General features: G+C 37.7%; 1 pseudogene; it reads right to left on the bottom strand.

Moving 5' to 3' along the window:
• Positions 1 to 5,380: 5,380 nt before the first annotated feature.
• Positions 5,381 to 6,572, bottom strand: LOC122099968 (annotated as a pseudogene).
• Positions 6,573 to 8,717: the final 2,145 nt, after the last annotated feature.

The raw sequence follows: 8,717 nt of genomic DNA, 5'->3' as shown, positions 1-8,717 counted from the left end.
GTAATAGCCCCACAAAAATAAAATACGTAGGAATTAACTTAACCAAAGAAGTGAAGGACCTCTATGATGAAAACTTTAAAATCTTGAAAAAGGAAATCAAAACACAACTTAGAAAATGGCAAAACCTCCCATGCTCCTGGATTGGAAAGATTAACATTGTGAAAATAGCAATACTTCCCAAGGCTATCTACAAATTCAATGTGATACCTATCAAAATTCCAACCTCATTCTTCAAGGAAATAGAAGAGACAATCCAAAAATTCATATGGAACAATAAAAGACCCCGAATAGCAAAAACGCTACTCAACAGAAAGAACACTGCTGGAGGAATATCAATACCAAATTTCAAACTCTACTATAAAGCCATAGTAATCAAAACAGCTTGGTACTGGCATAAGAACAGACCTCAGGACCAATGGAATAGAATTGAAAACCCAGAAATGAACCTACAGACCTATAACCATCTAATCTTCGATAAGGGAGCTAAAAAAATAGAATGGAAGAAAGACAGCCTCTTCAGTAAATGGTGCTGGCAAAATTGGTTAACTACTTGTAGAAAACTAAGTCTAGATCCTTATATATCACCCTGCACCAGAATCAACTCCAAATGGATCAAAAACCTCGGAGTCAAAACAGACACTCTGAAAACATTACAGGATGGAATAGGAGAAACCCTAGATCTCCTTGGCACAGGCCGAAATTTTCTTAATAGTGACCCGGAAACACAACAAATCAAAGAAAGGTTGGACAAATGGGATTGCATGAAGTTGCAGAGCTTCTGCATGGCAAAGGACATAGCTAGCAAGATCAATAGAAAGCCCACGGAGTGGGAGAAGATCTTCACTAGCTATACAACAGACAAGGGTCTCATATCTAAAATATACTTGGAACTCAAAAAATTAAATCCCCCAACAACAAATCCTCAAAGAAACAACTGCCCAATAAATAAGTTGGCTAAAGACTTAAAGAGAAACTTCTCTGAAGAAGAAAGAAGGATGGCCAATCGACACATGAAGAAATGCTCAACCTCTCTAGCCATAAAAGAAATGCTAAATAAAACAACACTGAGCTACCACCTCACCCCAGTTAGAATGGCTATTATCAAGAACTCTAATAACAACAGATGCTGGACGGGATTGACAGAAGGGAACCTTACTGCATTGTTGGTGGGAGTGTAAACTTGTTCAACCACTTTGGAAAGCAGTCTGGAGGTTCCTCAAAAGACTTCACATAGACCCAGCAATCCCACTTTGGGGCATTTACCCAAATGATCACAAACTAGACCACACTAAAGCTACCAGCACAACTATATTTATTGCAGCATTATTTACCATAGCTAAGGTATGGAACCAACCCAGACGCCCCTCAGTAGATGAATGGATCAAGAAAATGTGGTATATATACACAATGGAATTCTATGCCTCCATCAGAAAGAATGACATTGCCCCATTGGTTAGGAAATGGAAAAACTTGGAAAAAATTATATTAAGTGAAGTAAGCCAAACCTAAAGAAACATAGGTCCCATGCTTTCCCTTATTTGCAATATCTAGTATATGTATGAGTCAAGAAGAAAAGGTCAGATAATGTGATGTTAGGAAAATGAACCCTTAGATATGTATTTTATTTGTTTCTGAGGCATTTATATGATTATTTCTTTGTTGGTTTGTATGTCCCTCCCCCACAATATAACCCCTGCTTTCACTATATTTGATGTCGGTATAATTTGTGGAGGAGATGGGGAAAAACAAGTCGTTTAAGGATACAGGTGGACCTGTTGCAACAATGAGAAGTACAAGTTGTCATGTCGAAAACATTGGTGCGGGGGGGGGGGGGGGTGAGGCTTGGAGGGGGAGGAGGATTGGGTGAGGGGGGCGAGGGGGGAGGCTGGGAAGGGGTGTGAAGGGTAAACAAAGGAGGAGGCTGCAATGCTTGATAAGAAATGTACGCATTATCTTGCCCATGTAATTGTAACCCCTCTGTACAGTATGTTCACAAAAAATAAAAAATTAAAATTAAAAACCTATATTCTTGGTTTAATCTTCCTGATTTCTCTTGGAACTAAGTGAAGTTCTGTGATTTTTTTTTCTTTTTCAAAAGGAGTGTTTCATGGAATAAAATATAGAGTTGAAGGGGAAAAATATATATATATATCCTTATTCATGAGATATGACAAAGCAAACAGGACTAGAGAAACAAAGGACTGCCACTCATTTTATCATATCATTGCTAAATGGCTCCATATTATTGACCACATATATGGTGTGTGTGTGTGTGTGTGTGTGTGTGTGTGTGTGTGTGTGTGTGTGTGTGTGTGCATTCCCAACAGAGGGAAGCTAGGAGGAAGACACAGAAGAATCAGTGGGAAATGGGAAAACATACAACAGAGAGGCCTTATCACCTCCACTGGACATAAATAAAAATGAACTAAGCAACCCAAAGACAGTGATGGGTAGGGATGAATGAGGGAGAAAAAGGGAACAGCTAACACTAAGTAAAAGGAAAGAAATGTAAATATCACCTGATATGAAAGAAATAATTGTCAAAGCTCACAGAATTCACAAACTTTATAGACCATGATAAGGACAATTTTCCTTGTGAAGGTTAAAATGTGTTTGTGTCTTTAACTAAGTATTGAAATTTATTTAATTACCTAATCTCAATTTTAAAAAAGAAGAAAAGAAAAATGAGAGAAGGGGTGGGTTAAGAGCGATGGGTGACAATGTTATCAAACACTTTTGAATTCATATACTGTTTTGTATAATGGGAACTTCTTTGTACAACCACTCAAAGATAATCGTGTATATATATATATATATATATATATATATATATATATATATCCGTATTTAAAAGAAGCAAAAGAGCACTGCTCTACTGAGTTGTCTTTCATGATGGTTACTCTGAATTGCCAAAGAGACCTTGGAGACCAACACTAGCTGGCTATTTATAGCAGAGAATTTAAGTGGGGTGTATGTATAAATAAATACAGTCTGAGCTTCAATTTTCTGTTCTATTTCACATGCCACCATTGTCTTGGTTTAGTTAGGGAAAGATATCTTCCAAGGACAGATGCTTCTGTTTCTATGGTTATTTGTGTTTTTGTTGTTGTTTCAGGGTTTGGGATCTGACAGACTATTATATTTTCTTGGGTTTCATGACTTTCCCTCTTTTTTTAACCTCACAGTTACCTGAATTATATGCATCAGCTGATAATTTTAATAAGGAAAGAAAGAAATCAAACCTCTTAAAAAGTCAGAGCATTTCACTTACAGAAGCACAAAAACTACTTAATAAAAACCTAAATGTCATGTCATCCACCAGTGGAACTGGGGCAAGAAGAGAAGATTCACAACTTGTTTTCAAATGTACTCTGGTGGATAAAGAAGAGCCTAAAAAAGAAGAGACACCAATGTCCCTGGTTGAAATCCTCCAACACAGCCTGGTGGTGGATTCCCTCACTCCCATACAACAGCTTTCTCGGTCCTGGAAGAGACTGACCCAGTGTGGAATCTCTCCTCCCGTACACACTTTTCCTTTTGACATTATTGTTGAGGACCTTGGTGCTGAAGCTTGGGATGCCATTGGGGAAAAGAGTAAGCCCACAGACGAAGTCTACGACCTTGGCCTGCACATTCGCTCTCCACGGCTATTCTTACAAGATAAAATTTCCAAACACTTCAGAATGGATCCAGGTAATTAAAATCAATTATATACATGGGAGAAATTGGAATGGGATTCATTTTACAAATTGAAATAGCTTTTCACTTGCCAATACAAGAGAAATAATGTTATTCTGAGGTTCGTGGCTATAGTGCTTGCTGCCCACAATGTCAATGAAATGTAGAACACATAATTTTTTATTACAAGGTGAAGTCCCAAATTCATTCCTGATAAATCACAAATTCTTTATAAAATAACAACTTACACCCAGATTCTATAGCTCCCATAGGTACATATTTCTGGTTTGTTTTTACTTTGTAGTCAGTATATTTAGGAATCATACATATATTTCAATAATGTCTTAATCAAGCAGAAAAGGCTAGATAAGTTGATATAAGGGGAATGAACCCCAAGATAAGTATTCAAATTTTTTTTGTTTTTTTATTCCTTTCATGCAATTGTTTCTAACATATTTATAAGATGATTTCTTTGTTGTTTTGTATGTCCCTCCCCCACAGTATAACCCATGCTTTCACTGTATTTGATGTTGGTATAATTTGTGGAGGGGAAGAGAAAAGACAAATCGTTTAACTAGGGATACAGGTGGACCCATTGCAACAATGAGATATACAAGTCGTTATGTCAAAAAACGAACTTTACAACTTTGGTGGGAGTGGGAGGTGGATCGGGTGGAGGGCGGGGGGGGGGGGAGTATGGGAAGGGATGGGAAGGGGAAACAAAGAAAAAAAAAGAAATTAAAAAAATTTTTAAAAATAATGTCTTAAATTCTGATATCCAGATTTAAACTTATGAACACATGACTTTAAATATACAGTCAGAACTATTCATTGTAATTTGAACCAACATTGAATTACAGTTACTTTGGAGCAAATGGTTTAAAGTAAGCCTGTAACATATCTAAGGAACACCTTCCTATGTAATTCATGCAAAATTACTTCTCAATATATAGGTCTCTTCAATTGTTTTTGCTACCCAACTCTGAAAAAGTCACTATCAAGGGCTTTATCATGATCCAAAGGGAAAAAGAACATAACTACAGCTGGTTAACATAATATATGTGTATATTTATATATGAACACACATATTTTAAAAGATGGCACAGAAGGGATGCAATTCTAAAAGTGCAAGCCCTTAGAAGCAGTATATGATAAACCTTTTCTTTAGAAAGGTGTCATTTCTGTATCACTGCTAACACAGGGTAAAAGATGTATTATGCCATTCTTCCAGTAATAGTTGAGACAATAAAATGCCAAGGTTCACAATGAGTCCACTTAATACAAATAACTACACACACCAACATTTCTCTACAAGTTAACTTCTCTTTTTCAGATTACTAGCCAAATGCAAATTAATGGTGGAAGATCATATACCAAAGTTAATATATGTCCCTAGCATTTCAGTATAAGCTTATCTGTGCACACAGCTGAATCAGTTACAAGATATAATTTAACAGATGCTAGAGGAACTTTTTGAAAAGTAGTTTTTACAGGTTTTAAAACTTCATCTTGCACACTGAAGTTATCATACATAAAGAGCAAAGTCAGAGCTTTTATATTTGCTTTTATTCTTCATTTAACGTTTAAAACATTACTGTAGTTGAATATTACAACAGAAAACAATAGCATGTAATGAGCTAATTAGTTATGATTACAGTCCTTCACTTATTCACTACTGCATTTAAAATGCCAATAGTGAGTGCTATTCACTGGCTCTATTACAAAGTTTGACATCTCTGGGGGGATATTCATCATCCTCATAAGCTTTTCTATTATAATGGTGGCATCTTTCCTGATTTGGATCAAAATCCACCAGTTCTACCTGATCCATTTCATCAGTCTCTTCTACTTCCTTCTTCTCAGGAAAGTTTTTCTAGCAAAGAGAGTTTATCAGGAGAGAGGAAACCATTTTCAGGAAAATTTACCTTAAACTCATTACTTAGGCATCCCTTTTCATATGCTCATCAATAAATGGGCATGTCTTCATTTATCACACACATGCTATCTCCATGCTTGACAATCTGACCTGACGAAAGGTGATGACTGTGGTTCAGTTGAAGCCACACAGTGCTTCAACCAGTTGTATGTCCATACACATGACAAGGTCTTCCCCTCATCCTATAAAAACAGCATGGTCTTTCTGATCGAATACAATGATGATATCTCTAGGCTCCAATCCTGATTCTTGGTTTTCTTTACCATGAAATGTTATCTTTTGGACAACTTTCATGCCTTTGTCAATATGTTCTAGAATCTTCTATCTTCCTTTCATTGCAGCTTTTACATCTATCTTTAGAACTGATCCTGTCTCTATGGCCCTGGCACTCCATGCACACAGACTGAATTTGCTGAAGCATTACAGGTCCCATCTGATGAATTCGTATTTGCATCCCAGTACCTTAGCAGTTGGGACAGCACTCCAATGCCCCGCCCCCCCAGCATTTGTTTGTTTGTTTGTTTGTTTTACCACCATGGCCTTCGCCTTTGTCACAGATCACATTCTTTTCCAGAGCCAGTTTTCTTCTTATACCATTATGTAAATCTTTTAAGGTTACTGAGAGCTGGTGCACTACATTTTTACTTCTCCTTTCTCTCTGCATTCTTCCTTCTCCTCCAAAACACATATCAAAGATGTCCAAGGGGATCCAAAACCACCACCTGCTCCACCCTCCTTAATTGCCTATGCTCTTCCCTTGTCATATAATTCTCTTTTCTTGGTATCCTCATAAGCTTGAGAAATCTGTTTAAACTTTTCTCCTTCATTTGGATTCTTATCAGGGTGGTACTTGGAGGCTAGTTTCCTGTAAACCTTTTTCAATTCTTTCTGGGTGGCATTGGGTTTGATTCCCAAAACATCATGATAAGTGGTTTCTTTCACCATTTTCCAGTCGGTGAGTGGGCTGGGGCCAGTGGGGACGTGAGAAGGAAGCATGTAGCTGTGTGTAACTAGGGCAGCCGCCATTCCTCCAACCTCTTTCTGAGCATTCTGGAAAGTTCCACCAGATGCTTATTTCTTTTTCCTTGAGCTTAGTAGAATATATTCTTTTCTTTCTGTTTTGGATTTACTGAAATTTACAAATGTATTTATTTATTTACTTATTTTTAGAGATTTAAAAAAAAACCTTATTGCAATGTCTCTTACCAGGGCTTTCAGCACAGGGCACAAACAACAGAAGGAAGCTCTTTATTTCTGATACTTTAATAGAGAGGTACTCATAAAAGACCTAAAACCACACATAGAATCTTAGGAACATAAAATATAGGATGCTAAGGGGGTTTTGGTGGTGATGGTTGTGGGACTTGAACCCAGGGCCTGTGCTCTGTCCCTGAGGTTTTTTGTTCAGAGCTAGTGCTCTACCACTTTGAATCACAGGGCTACTTCCAGCTTTCTGGTTGGGGATAAGAGTCTCATGGACCTTCCTACCTAGGCTGGCTTCAAACAGCGATCCTCAGATCTCAGCCTCCTGAGTAGCTAGGATTACAGGTCTGAGCCTCCAGCACCTGGCCTATTTTCTTTTGTCACTCATGAGTGCTATCCCTGAGCTCATTTTCTCAAGACTAGCTCTCTACCACTTTCAGTCACAGCTCTACTTCTGATGCTAAGTTTTAATAAGAAGGATTTCTCAGTTTTCCATTTTTCTAATATTATACACAGGTATAGGGGCAGCATATGGCTGAAACTCTTGCTTAGCTTGGAAAGTTTGCCTTTGGCTTGATTTCCAGCATTGCAAACAAAAAATAATATATACACAAAGGTAATATTTGATCTGTGTGGCTATTAAAAGTAGATTAAGTCAATATTTAAGCCACTCTGAAAGTAAGACATTTTCTTCTTCCTTTTTAGATGTTTTTAGACTAGGATCTGCCAGTGTAGCTCAAGTCAGTCTCACTGTGTTGCCTAAGATTGTGTCAAAACATGTGACCCTCCTACCTTTGCCTCTTGAATGTTAGGATTGGAAATATGGGACTGAAAGTCCTGCTCAGAAGTGGATTTTAGCAACACAAGTACCTTTAAAGTAAGACCATTTGCACTACAGTATTATGTCACAACCATTATTATATTAAAAAGAGTAGTTAAGATAGAAGAATTACATTTAATAGAATTGATTCTACTTAATAAAATAGATTGATAAGTGAGCATGATTGGTTCAAGTCCCTGAAAGAATCTGTGCTGTTACTCCTTACATCTAAATACTAGCAGAGCCTAAAGCAGGTCTCAAATTTGATAGTCGTACTACAACATAAGCAATTGTAGTAGTCAGCTAGATAATCCAAAAAAGTATGCAGTTTATAAAATTGGTAAGCAGAAAGGAGAAAGTATGGAAGATATTAAGAGCTGATATGAAGAACTAGCCAAAGATATGCTAAAAGAAGAGTTCTTGATGTCTGAAAGGGACTTGAGCCTTTATGATTTCTTATCCATAGTGGCCTAGTTGTTCTATTTTCTTAGTGCCTGCTGTGTACCTAACTTCTGGAAAAATTCTCAAATGTGGTATATTCTTTGCCTTCATGACCTGGAGATACACTGCTAGGACATGTACTGTCAATGTAAGGAATATTCATGGAGCCCTGCATACATGGAGCCCCTGAAGGATCTCGAGTAATTCCTTATATTGAAATGTTATTGCAGCAGTTTTCTATTTCTTCTTCTACTTGATCCATAACAACTTCCTTTTGGTGAAAGGCTAGAGTATTTGAGGCAGTGACCATTTGTTGCTTGTTTCAGAGCAGAGCAACACGTGGTGCTAAACCACCTGGTTGTGTGCCCTTATAAGACCTGCAAATCCTTAGCTCGGGTCTCTCCTCCTGGGCTCCGCTGTGTCAGAGTGTAGGACAAGGCCTGAGCTGCAGTCCGTTTAAATAAAACAGCTGTAGAGTGACTCTTGGTGGTCTTCTTGGTGGAAGTCCTGCGATCTTGGCAGAACAAAACGATATACTCCCTTGACCTGCTCTGGTCCTGTAGGTTACACCCAGTCACCTAGAATCATCCCCTTTCCTACTTAGGGAAGAATATTAAATAGGATGAAGACTATAGGTTC

This window comes from Dipodomys spectabilis, unplaced genomic scaffold (assembly GCF_019054845.1).
Source record: "Dipodomys spectabilis isolate Male_0828 unplaced genomic scaffold, ASM1905484v1 ptg000551l, whole genome shotgun sequence".
In the NCBI taxonomy this organism is placed as follows: Eukaryota; Metazoa; Chordata; class Mammalia; order Rodentia; family Heteromyidae; genus Dipodomys; species Dipodomys spectabilis.
The sequence above is the reverse complement of the archived record's forward strand: the minus strand, read 5'-3'. Positions and strand labels throughout refer to the sequence as shown.